Source organism: Lepus europaeus, chromosome 15 (genome assembly GCF_033115175.1).
Source record: "Lepus europaeus isolate LE1 chromosome 15, mLepTim1.pri, whole genome shotgun sequence".
Lineage (NCBI taxonomy): Eukaryota > Metazoa > Chordata > Mammalia > Lagomorpha > Leporidae > Lepus > Lepus europaeus.
In genome coordinates, this window is record NC_084841.1 from 21,066,481 (window position 1) to 21,080,677 (window position 14,197).

Consider the following 14,197-nt stretch of genomic DNA (forward strand, 5'->3'; position numbering starts at 1 on the left):
GTTGTTGGGTTGCTAACCCAACAATGCTGCTACTAGCCCTAAGACAGATTTCAGTTGCTTTTGGTGTTTCTCTTCTTCATCCTGGCCAACCTCTAACCATCATTTATTAATCTTTAACCAAATACCTTAGTATGTCTTTTCCTCAATTAATCCCAATATTCCTACTCATGTGTCACATATAGATACTTCAAAAAGTTCATGGAATGCTGAATTAAAAATTCATTTGGGTAAAAAATTTGAAGGCTATACATGAATGTTTTTATGATGTGCTTTTTTCATGAACTTTTTGAAGACCTTTTATACACATGGATTTCTTTTTTTAATTTATTTAAACAAGTTTCATGTATTTCATATATATATGTATATATATATATGTGTGTGTGTATATATATATATATATATATATATATATATATATATATATATATTTAGGAGTTTAGTGATTATTTCCCACCCATTCTCCCACCCTTATTCCTTCTTCTCTAGTTCCCTCCCACTTTATACAATGATCTACTTTCAGTTTACTTTATGATCATAAGAATAACCTTATACTACATAAAGAGATAAACAGAGTATTAAAAAAAAAAACAGTCACTGAACAGTAGAGACAAGCTGCAAGGAATCATGGAATTTGAAAATGTCAATTTCACTGCTATACATTATACTTTTGGTACTCAGTTACCACAAATCACGTACAATGTATGGTATTTTTCTTTTTGGGACTGGCTTATTTCACTAATTATAAGAGTTTTCAGTTGCATCCATTAAATTGCAAAAGACAAGATTCCATTCTTTGTTATGACTGAGTAGTATTTCATAGTGTATACATACCATAATTTTTTTATTCAGCCATCAGATGGTGGACATCTAGGTTGATTCCATATCTTAGCTATTGTGAATTGAGCTGAAATAAACATGGGGTACAGATACCTCGTTCATATGCTGATTTCATTCCCTTTGTGTAAATTACCAGGAGTGGGATTGCTGGGTCTAATGGTATACCTCTTTTCAGCTTTCTGATGTATCACCATACTGTCTTCTACAATAGGAGTACTAGTTTACATTCCCACCAACAGTGGGTTAGGGTACCTTTTTCCGCACATCCTCTGGGGCATTTATTGTGTTGATGTCTGTATGACAGCCATTCTACCTGGGGTGAGCTGTTACCTCATTGTGGTTTTGATGTCCAACTCACTATTAATTCACCTGCAAAAGGAGTAGAAGGAAGTCTAACTAGTTAGGCCTCTGCCACCCAAGTGGAAGACCAGGTAGTTCTTAGATTCCGGCTTTGGTTTGCTCTAACCCTGACTGTTGCTGGTATTTGCCGAGTGAACCAGTGGATGGAAGATCTCTTCTTCTGTCTCTCCCTCTGTATCATTCTCCTTTTCAAATAAAGATATAAAGAAATCTTCTATAAATAAATAAATAGTTTACCTTTAAATTGAATAATATGAGCCTTCTTTGTTTTTTTACCTCCTTTATTTCATGGGCTATTATAATTGTAATACCTGCTATTTTGTTGAATAAATTTTGAATTAATTTCATTGAGATTTTGAATTTCATTGAATGCAGTCAAACTGGGGTTGTTTAACTTCTTAACCATATTGAGTCTTTTTTATTTATTTATGTATTTACTTGAAAGTCAGAGTTACACTAGAGAGAAGGAGAGGCCCAGATCAAGAGAGGTCTTCCATCCACTGGTTCACTCCCCAGTTGGCCACACGGCCGGAGCTGCGCTGATCCGAAGCAAGGAGCCAGGAGATTCTTCTGGGTCTTCCACAAGGGTGCAGGGGCCCAAGGATTTGGGTCGTCTTCTACTGCTTTCTCAGGCCAGAGCAGAGAGCTGGATGGGAAGTGGAGCAGCTGGGACTTGAACCGGCATCCCAGCTATAGGCCACAGCGCTGGACCCCATATTGAGTCTTTTAACCTATGAACACAACATGTCTTTCCACTTATTTAAATCAGTTTTGACTCTTAACTTTATAACTTTTCACAAATGTCTACTACACATTTTTGTAAACTTAAACAAATATGTTCCCTTTTGTTTTTGTACTACTACATAGCTTAAAATATTTTAATACTAGAACTCATTGAATGGGGGTTTATTTAAATTGTGATTTAGGTATATATATCATATATCATAAACTCAAACAGAGATAATACTGAATTTTAATAAACCACTGGCTTAAAGTTTTGTACAGGTTTAATTTCTGGCTGACTCATTTATTTCTGAAATATTCTTTTCTTCTACTTTTCCATCTCTTCTGTCTTATACCTATCTCTTAAGTCCTTCTTTATTAACTACGATAAATGAAGAAGAAGAAAAGATTCAAGCAGTTATGTGCCTTATCAAAAGTAATATAGTTTGATGCCTTCCAGAAACTATGTATAAATCTACACATGGCTGATTATAAAGCCAGCAATTGACATGATATAGTAGCAAAGCATGATTCTGGTCAACAATCATCTACTTATTAGAGAAATAGAAAATGATATATTTTTTTCTAAAAAATGCAAATAATATAAAAGTATTCACTCTAGGGGCTAGCACTGTTGCATAGTGGGTAAAGATTCCATCTGCAGTGCCAGCACCCCATATGGGCTCTGGTTCTTCATGTCCAATTCAGCTCTCTGCTATGGCCTAAGAAACAGGGGAAGATGGCCCAAGTACTTGAGGCCCCTGCACCCACCTGGGAGGCTTGGAGGAAGCTCCTGGCTTCTGGCTTCAGATCAGCGCAGCTCCAGCTCTTGTGGCCATCTGGAAAGTGAACCGGTGGATAGAGAACCTCTCTCTCTGTGGCTCTGCCACTCTGTAACTCTGACTTTCAAATAAATAAATAAATGCTTAAAAAAGTTCATAATGATCTTAGTTTAAAACATTTGGTATATAGCAATGTATACACAACTCCACCACATGACTGCTTCAATAATCTTTAAGTTTTCATAATGAAGAACTATTATATTATATTTTCTTTGAATGTGTTAGAACCATTGTTGTTTAATCCCTTACATACTAATCTTAAAAGCTGCAGTGTTAGAACATTCTAAAATACTTATTAGTATTGCTTTGAAAATAATCACAATTATTTACTAGACATTTTAAAATGTTTTTATTCTTTTTCAAATACAACTTATTTAAAAATCCAGTACATTGAAAAATTGTGTAACTTCTAATTTGACACTTTAGACAAATATAAAGGATAATCAGAGAAGGAATTATTTCCTAGGAAGGAAATTAATATTCAGACCTCTTAGGTTTCCATTTTCAGTAAGTGGTGGTGCTAGCACTAAAATACAAGTCATTGGATACCTTGTCAGCTTTCGTACCATTTATATGTCTCTCCTGAATCTGAGTTATAGCTGTTAGCCAATCGAGTCCTGAGGATTCCGCTTCCCAAGAAAAGAAACACGCAAAACCTCTACCACTCACATACTATGAGCCAATCCTTTATGTCAGAGTTATATTGGATTATAATTTTTAACTTTTAAAATGACCTTGGAAGAATTGTATAGAATCCATAACATTTGAAACTTTGTGCATAGACTGTTTTTTTTCTTTCTAATTTCAGTTTGCTGATGTTTTACACTGTAGTACTTGTGTAGTAGAACATTTAAAATTATAAACTGAGGCTACAATTATATGAATCACTAAGAAGTTGAAAATAGAGGCCGCCGCCACTGCTCACTTGGCTAATCTGCCTGTGGCGCCGGTACCCAGGGTTCTAGTCCTGGTCGGGGCACTGGATTCTGTCCTGGTTGCTCCTCTTCCAGTCAAGCTCTTTGCTATGGCCTGGGAGTGCAGTGGAGGATGGCCCAAGTGCTTGGGCCCTGCACCCACATGGGAGACCAGAAGGAAACACCTGGCTCCTGGCTTAGGATGGGTGTAGCTGCGTCCGTGGTGGCCCTTTGGGGGGGGGGGGTGAACCAAAGGAAGGATGACCTTTCTCTCTGTCTCTCTCTCTCCCTGTCAAAGAAAAAAAAAAAGAAGTTGAAAATAGAGAAAAAGTACATATCTCCAGGTATATGTATGCATGCTATTGGACTTATTTCATTTTAGTTAAGCAGGACTGCTTCCCACTCCACTAGTATTTTTTATCATTAGATTCCTTGTAGTCATGATTCATTACCCTTATACCCAATTCCCAAAACCAGGAAGATGAATTCTCATACATCTAAAAATAACAATAATAAAACAAAGTGCTGAACATCTCTAGGCCCTTTAAATAACAGAAGAAAAGTGATATTGCTGTCTAGTTAACTCAATTCTACTCCATTTCTTTAGTTAGCATTTTCAAACTAATTCTAAGTTTATGTTTTGCACCTGCATGTAAATCACACTGTTATTCACCTGAACTGCTTCTTTTGGATGCTTTCCCAGATTGGAGGCATTTATACACAAAATTGCATTTTTGGCAGGAGAAGTTCTAAATGAGGTAAATAGTGTTGATTGGTCTTCACATAAAACCCACAAATGTACAGTTAGGAAAGGAAGTGTCTGCAATGTAATTGTCCAAAAAGCAGAACTTGGTAGTTGTAGAATGAAGTATGTTTATTGGCTCATTCCATACTAAGAAGAAGACAAGATGGCAGTTTTCATTTGGAAAGTGGAATAAATCCAGTCCTTGTAATTTCCCATTCATTTGGAGATCTTTGTTGCTGATGTGCCATGAGAATGATACTCCAAATTGAATTGTATTACTAGTGGGTAATCTGCATAAGTGCTTACTGATTCTGTGTTATATTTATATGTTTATGAATATGATGCAAGTTCTGTTTATCTAGGGTAAGGGAGACAGATTACATCAAGCCACTAATGAAGAATATTCACATACATTACACGTGGGAACTAAAAACAAAGGCTTCAAGCTGAATTCATTCATATCTCCCTCAAAAGGTAGAGCAAAGGCATCTATTCAAGGGCAAGTTACTTAACCTCTATGGGGTGCAGATGCTTCAGCATTTATAACAACAAAAAAATAAAGGTTCCCACCTAGCAAGGTAGGAGTGAGGAGTAATTTATGCAAGCAAACAAATGCATTAAAATGATAAAAAATTTTGATTTCGTGATAGTAATAGTATTAGCATGTGAATATTAGTATTATATTACAACTCACATATTTTTAAGTAATATAATAATTTTATAAAGATAATTATTTAATTTTATATTTAAAGAATATTAATTCATGTAAGGTGTAAGGTAGGGGTTGTGCATCATGCACCTGCATGTGGAAATCCAGTTTTCCCAGCACCAGTTGTTGAAGAGACGCTCCAAGGATTGGTTTTAGCTCCTTGGTCAAATGTAAGTTGGTTGTAGATGCTTGGATTAATTTTTGGTGCTTCTATTCTGCTCCACTGGTCTATCCATCTGTTTTTGTACCAATACCAGGCTGTTTTAAGTATAACTGCCTTGTAGTATTCTTGAAACCTGTATTGTGATGCCTTCAGCTTTGTTTTTGTTGTGTAAGATTGCTTTAGCTATTTTAGGTCTCCTATGTTTCCATATGAATTTCAGCATCATTTTTTTTTTGATCTAAGAACGGTATTTTGATTGGTATTGCACTGAATCTATAAATTGCATTCAGAAAAGGGAAATTTTAATATTCTTCTGATCCATGAATATGGAAGATTTTTCCATTTTTATGTATTTTCTTTAATTTTGTTCTTTAATGTTTTGTAATTCTCATCATAGAGATCTTTGACACCCTTGGTTAAATTTATTGCAAGGTATTTGTTTTTCTTTGTAGATATTATGAATGGGATAGGTCTTAGAAGTTGTTTTTCAGCCTTGGCATTGTCTGTGCATACACCTTACTTGAAAATCCATTCAAAATGGATTAAAGACCTAAATCTATGACCTGATACTATCAAATCACTAGAGAACATTGAGGAAACCCTGCAAGGCATTAGCACAGTCAAAAAGTTCTTGGCAAAGACACGAGAAGCACAGGCAATCAAAGCCAAAATCAACAAATGAGATTACACCAAATTGAGAAACTTCTGTACAGCAAAAGAAATACTCAGGAAAGTGAAGAGGCACCTGACAGAATGGGAGAAATTATTTGCAAACTATGCAAACTATGCAACTGATAATAACCAGGATATATAAAGAGATCAAGAATCTACAACAAAACAAACAACCCAGTTAAGAAATGTGCCAAGGTCTTAAACAGACATTTTTCAAAAGAGGAAATCCAAATGGGCAACAGATATTAAAAAAAAAAAAAAAGTGTTCAAGATCACTAGTCATCAGGGAAATGCAAATCAAAACCACAATGAGGTTTGACCACATGCAAGTTAGAATGGCTTTCACACAGAAATCAATAAAACAAACACTTGCAAGGATTTTTTGGGAAAAATTACCCTAATCCATGGTTGGTGGGAATATAAACTGGTAAAACCACTGTGGAAATCAGTCTGAAGATAGCTCAGAAATCTGAATATAGACCTACCATATGACCCATCCCACTAGTGGGGATTTACTCAAGGGAAATGAAATCAGCAAATAAAAAAGAGTTATCTACACCCCCATGTTTATTGCAAGCTCCATTCACAATAGCTAAGGATGGAATAAACCTAATTGTCCATCAGCTGAAGGCTGGATAAAGAAATTATTTTTAACTACACAGCAGTTAAAAAAAAAAAAGGAAATCTGGTCATTTGCAACAAAACAGATGAATCTAGAGAACATCATATTTAGTGAAATAAGCCAGTCTCAAAGGGACAAATATCATATGTTCTCTCTGATCTGTGATAACTAACAGAGCACCTAAAAGGAAATCTGTAGAAGTGAAATTGTCACTTTGAAAAACAATGACTTGAACAGCCCTTATCTTGACTGTCAAGGAACAGTTTGTTTTGTTGTTGTTGTTGTTTTATTTTTCTTAATGGATAATGAAACTGGGAATGAGAGAGGGAGGAGGTGGGGTAGGAGTAGGGGTGAGAGGGCAGGTATGATGGGAAGAATCACTATATTCCTAAAGTTGTACTTATGAAATTTGTACTCATTAAATAAACATTTTCTTTGGAGAAAAAAAGAATATGAATTTAGTGGTATTTGATTACCCCTTACTTGCCAAGGAAGAGAATTAGTTCCAAATGAACAAACTCTCTATTTTTATCATGTCTAACTTAAGACAGGGATACTTATTTAACATTTAAATTTTTGCTTGATGTCATAAACAAACAGACAAAAATGAAAACACTGTCAGGCCTTCCATACCATGGTTTTATCATTGTGAGTATCAGGTATGATGCTTTAGTCCTGTAATGGGATTTAACTTTTTACTGACCCTATAATTTGCACCTTATTTTATACAAGGTCAAACCATAAATGAGAATAATGTTAATATTTTTAAAAGTCTACTTAAACAATTGATTTGAAAGGCAGAGAGTCAAAGACAGACCAAGATAGAGGACAATAGGTACAGAGAAATAAGACTGGTTTTCAGGGAAGGGCATATTTGTTTTTATATGTGAAAGATGAGAAAGAGTGAATCATGTGAATAGAATATGGAACAATGCAGTTATGAATGCAGTTATGGTGGGAGACATGTTAATGTAAAGACAAGCAGTAGAGGATGGCCCAAGTGCTTGGGCCCCTGCACCCACATGGGAGACCCAGAAGAAGCTCCTGGCTCCTGGCTTCGGATCAGTGCAGCTCTGGCCGTTGTGGCCATCTGGGGAGTGAACCAGTGGATGGAAGACCTCTCTCTCTCTCTCTCTCTCTCTCTCTCTCTCTCTCTCTCTCTCCCTCTCTGCCTCTCTTCTCTCTGTGTAACTCTGACTTTCACATAAATAAATAAATCTTTAAAAACAAACAAAAGACAACACTAAGTATCAGAAATTGGGGGAAAAGGCCAACATGACTGAAAACAACATCAGCGGCAAAAAGGTGGGGAAAGGGAGAGAGAGAGAACCAGAGATACTAAAAATTTTTCAGAATGTTGTGATTTTTGAATGAACAGCTTTGCATATTTAAAATGTTCTGTGACTTTTTGATCTAATCAAGCTGAAGGAGGTGCAAACATAATGAATTTTAGATCTTTTGGAAGTTCACAGAATTATTTTAGAAAAGAAATAACTAGCACCTTAGTGAAGGTGCTATGGTTGACTTCATTATTGCTAATCAATGCTTCGGTTATTTACTGGGAAAATATTATGCATATTTTGCAACCAAGTTAAGCCCTGTGACAAATTGTGACCACTAAATTATGTGCAAAATGTCCCTTAACAGCGGAAGCCACGGGTCTTGTCTGCACCCTCTTTCCACTGCCAAAAGACCAGTGACATTCCAAATAGAGGATAGTACATTCACTCTGTGACTTTGAATTAAAATAACACAGCAAAGCTCTAGCCAGTGTAAAATTCCAACCTAGTATACAAGAAAGTTAATGTTTAAAGCCATTGAAATGTTGCCATCATTATCATCCGGTATACATTTCTTGACAGTCACAGTGGAAACACTGCACATGAGGGTAAGTGATCCAATTTGAAGGATATTTCTCATGTAAAATGGGTTATCTGCATGATGGATTCGATAGTAGGTCTGTGGCAAAGGAAGATGGGAAGTTGCACTCTAGCTGATTTCACAGTTTAGAACCATATTTTGGAGATGGCTGAACTTAGGCTCAGAGTAATAGAACATATAAACTATTGATCAGGTTTGATTCTAGATTTTTATTTCTTGCAATTATTGCTGGCAACTATCTTCATGAAATTTGATCCAGATGAGAAATCTTTAAAGAGCATTGTCCAATGTCACAGGGATTTCTAGACACGGTAAGTATACATAGGATATGCTGAGTGAAAATAAGTTGTCTACACAGGTGTAATCCCAGTTAGGCCTGTCTCTTTCCAGATCCCACAGCAACAATGGGCTAAAGCCCATTTTAGTAAAATCCATCATGTTGTACTAGTCTTTTCTTCTGAATCCATGTGATATGAGTATGAAAATCTAAATGGCATTACTGGACAGCATTGATTTACTTTTCTTGAACACTTTCCTTTTATTATTAGCAGTTGTGATTAATCACCCTTGGAATTAGGGAAATGATTTTTAAATAATTTAACTTCGCAAACAACTCATTATTGGAGACTGGTAATATTCTCTATAGTTTCTTTCTTTCTTTTTTCTTTTTTTTTTTTTTTTTTTTTGACAGGCAGAGTGGACAGTGAGAGAGAGAGACAGAGAGAAAGGTCTTCCTTTTGCCATTGGTTCACCCTCCAATGGCCGCCGCAGCCGGCGCACTGCGGCCGGCGCACCACGCTGATCCGATGGCAGGAGCCAGGTGCTTATCCTGGTCTTCCATGGGGTGCAGGGCCCAAGTACTTGGGCCATCCTCCACTGCACTCCCTGGCCACAGCAGAGAGCTGGCCTGGAAGAGGGGCAACCGGGACAGAATCCGGCTCCCCAACCGGGACTAGAACCCGGTGTGCCAGCGCCGCTAGGCGGAGGATTAGCCTATTGAGCCGCAGCGCCGGCCTCTATAGTTTCTTACTCAGCAGTATCACTGGAAATGAAATATCCTTATACTTCTTATGCCCCCTATTATCTCTGCTGCTTTCCATCCTTAGAGTCTATATTGTAATCCACCCCATCTTTAATTTTAGTCAATTAAAATGATTTTAATATTTCCTGTTTTATAAGGTACAGATTCTTTGAAAGCATTAGACTATAAGCTTTTCTTTCCATCTGGCTATAACTTTTTCTCTTTCCCTAGGAAGGATGTCCCCATTCACTAATTATAATGTAAGTGACTCATTAGGAGATGAAACCAGCAGACAGAACATGTGCATCTATTTTACTTAAAACCAATTCATAGTTAATTATGAAATTAAAGCTCCTTAAAGTGATTACACTATGTGGCTGAGCAGTGTAGAATTTAGTGTTGGTACAGATACATATGAAGGAGGTATAATCAGTGCATTCTTAGCAGCATATCCATGAATATAATTTTTAAACACAGACATGATTCTGCCAGCACTATAGGGTGCTAAAGAACTGTGTTTATAATTGAGATTTTGCTTTCATTGGCAGAGAAGCGCTAATGTAAGCATCTTATTAATTTCTTTTATACACACTCTTTTTTGGACCATATCACATATTCTTCCAAAACTAAAGGCAATTTGTAATGTGAAAGGTAAAGTAAAATAAATGTATTAAAGCAGTCAAAAAGAATTGAGAGTTGAAAACTATAATAAATGAAGCTAAAGATTCACTACGAAGTCTCAGTAGTACATTTGAGTTAGCAAAGAAAGATTTAGTGAGTTTGTAATAGGGCAAATTGTATTTTCTGACTGAGGAATAGGGAATAAAAATGGACAGAACAAAAAACTTGTGAGACCCTATCAAATAAACTGGCATACACATGGTGAGAGTCCTAGGAACAAGGAAAGAGAGGGAGACATTTTATTTGAAGAAATGGAAATTAATATTTCCCAAAGTCAAAGAAAAACATAAATATACATGTCTAGCAGGCTCAATAATCTCCAGGCAGGTTAAATTCAGAGATCTACAACTGGTCACTTCATAATGAGACTGTTGAGAGATAAAGAGGAAACCTGGATAATACTGAAGAGCAAATGACTCATCATGATCAAGTAAAATAACAAATTCTTATCAGAAATACAGAAAGTCAAAGAAGATAGAGAATGTTTTCAAAATTCTGATACAAAGAGATTGTCAATCAAGAAACTCCTTGCAGCAAAACAAACACAATTACCAAGGATTTAAGTCATGTTTAGGTACACTACAGAACCAAATGCATTTGACAGACAACTATAGCACATTTATCCCAACAACAGAACATGTTCCGTCAAAGCACACACACAGGGGCTGACTTATTGGTTCAGTGGATTATGTCTGTTCAAGTACTGGCTTCTCTGCTTCCGATCCAGCCCCCTGCTAGTGCACCTGGGAAAGCAGGAGAGGGTGGTCCACATGCTGGGCCTCTGCCACCTACTTGGGAGGCCCTGGTGGAATTCTGGGCTCCTAGCTTTTAGCCATTTGGGAAGTTATTCAGAGAATAGAAGATTTCTCTCTCTCTCTCTCTCTCTCTCTCTCTCTCTCTGCTTTTCAAATAAATAAAAAGTTTACAAATATTTTTTAAAAAGAAGATACAATGTTCTCTATTTTCTATTTCTATTTTCATGGAAAAATAAAATCAAAGGATAAATTTTGGTGCATAACATATTTTATACACATAGTTTTGTAATACTATGCATTTCAATGAACTATTTGAAAATCCATTATATAAACCATATTCAAAACTATCTTTGATTTTCATATTTTACAATATGTTCAAATATCCTCATATTTTAGGCCATAAGACAAATCTCAACAGTAACAAAAAATGTGAAAACATTTTAAAAAATAGTATATTTAAATCAGAAATAAATGAAAGAAAGTCATCTAGAAAATTGAAAAATATGAAAATTAAAGAACAAGCTTAGGGCGGGCATTCTGGCACAACAGGTTAAGCTGCCACTTGGGATGCCAGCATCTCTAGATGATTTTCCTTAGAGAGGGATTTTCTTTGTCTGGACCTTTTTTGTTTTTTGACTGTTCCTACACTACATGTTTCATGAGTCTGAATTTCTGTTTCACTCAGAATAAAGCCTGCTTTCCTGTACACCTTCATGTCTCCGTCTTTGAATTCTTTCATGCATGGAGGGAAGAACTTGACATGAGCCTAGCAGGGAGCCCTCCAGCTCACATTAGCACTCAGCACTAAAATATAATTAGCTCTCTTTCACTCTCTCTCTCACACACACACACAGAGGAGAAATTAAAGGTTTTAAAAAATAGATAAATTTTAAAGCTACAAGCATTTATTTCTAAGTTATTAGTTATGATTAAATAACTTTATACTTCCAGATTATTTCTTACAAGGTAACAGAAACAAAGAATATAAGGTTGTTTCTGATTCTTCTTGCATTTCATATTTATATTAAATCAAATTGAAAAGCATATTTGAGATTCTATTGCATGTAATGATGACAAAACATATTTATTTTACTGTAATTATACCAATGTATATAATGACCCTGAGCAAGCAAATTCAATTTCTATTGCTTTGAGGATTAAAATGTTCTTAATAAATTTGTGCAGTTTTCAAATTCAAGAGCTAAGGAATTTTCAAAAATGACTATGTGCAGCCGACAATTTTTTCTCTAAAACTTAGGTCATTTTTTGGATTTGACTATTAGGCATTAAGTATTTCCAATTTTCAAATATTGGTGTAAAATTTAAGAATATTTTTGGAGAGTATCTTCCCTGCATCAATTTTTCTAGAAGTTCAAATGAGAATTCAGATCAATAATGAAATGTTACATGAAAGTTATCTCTTTCAACTGTCCCATCTCTTAGAGAATCTAACTGGCCCATTTCTTTTTCTCAAATGCACCTGTATATCTGCCTCTTCTCTCATAAATGACGTGAAGCTGTCTATGATCTCTATTTGTCTGTGAATGGTTACTTATTTATCTGGAAAAGAGTCTCACATGCATTCTTATGTGAATTTCAGATCTCAGAATATTAGAAGCAACAAACTAGGAGAAGAAAGCCTGTAATTTAGACCCAGGTCCACTGATATCTTAACAGTGTATGGAAGCAGAAAAGCTTGTAGGATAGTCTAATATAATAATTAACATTGACTTTTACATGACGTGTCCTGGGAAGTAATCTAGATCATTCTGAGTATATTTTGTATATAATTGAAATAAATAAAATGATTTAGAGTAATAGAAAAAACATTTGAATTAGGATATAGATAATGGAGATACAAGAAGGTATAAGAGATAATTGATGAAGGATATTCTCTTTAACTAATGGTGTTAAACAAATGCATCCTTTTTCCATGTAAGTATTATGCACAAAATACCATGCATGCTAAAAATTGCCCCATATACATTTAACCTTAAAACATATATATGTATGCACATGTAATAATACATATATGTGTATAAAACTTCAAAAATCTGGCATTCTAAAGATCCAGTGGTAAAAATTCCTTCTTCTAGTATTTGAGGAGCTTTATGTGAAAGTGATATTCATATACTTTGTAGTTTCAGAAGCAAAATTTGTGCTAAGAAGAAAAGTTTTAGAATCATTATACAAAGATGTTTTAAAGAAAATAGAGATCCAACACACATGAATAAGTCTTTGGAAGAGAAATAACTTAATCATAGATTAAATAACTACTCAGAGATATATATCAGTGTTATAGCCAGAAAAGAGACTAAAATACTTATCTGTTATCTGTAAAGAACATTTTAAATTATTTAGATGATCTCTGAAAACAATCCTTTTTTACCTCTACCATTTTATGATATCTGTTCAGTATGTCATTGGAAAGCAAGGTATAATTTGTGTCTTATTTTGTAATAATACATACTTTATTGTCCTTCTCTGGACTTGAAGTCACATAATAGCCTACACTTTCATGAAATGTACTATCTGCAATTTCCTACCTAGTGTTGTGTTTCTGGGTGGTTTCTTAACAGATTTTCTATGATACTCTAGAGACATCCATCTAAGGAGTGGGATCTTTATAAACTCAATTCCCTAGATATTTTAAAGTCTTTTTCAAATTCCCATTACTACTACTCCACTGGATATTTGTTATCTATTTCCCATGCAAGGGAAGACAGAGAGACAGAGGGAAAGAGAGAGAAAAAGAGGGAGAGAAAGCCATCTGATCAATGAGTGCTTTCCATAGGAAGAATTCATTAAAATATTTATGAAATTACTTGCTGAAGGGCACACTTGTTCTTTTGCTTTTATTTTTGTTTTCTTTCACTGACATCCAGCTAAAATCTCCTGTAGTTTGGAAACTGTCTGATGCCATGTCATGCTTTGGCATTTCCCCCAGCATCTATATTACCAGGATTTTTTAAAAGATTTTATTTATTTATTTGACAGATAGAGTTAGACAGTGAGAGAGAGAGAGAGAGAGACAGATAGAAAGGTCTTCTTTCTGTTGGTTCACCCCCCAAATGGCCACCACGGCCAGTGCTGTGCTGATCCGAAGTCAGGAGCCAGGTACTTCTTCCTGGCCTCTGACACAGGTGCAGGTGCCCAAGCACTTGGGCCATCCTCCACTGACTTCCTGGGCCACAGCAGAGAGCTGGACTGGAAGAGGAGCAACCAGGACATGAACTGGCGCTCATATGGGATGCCGGCGCTGCAGGTGGAGG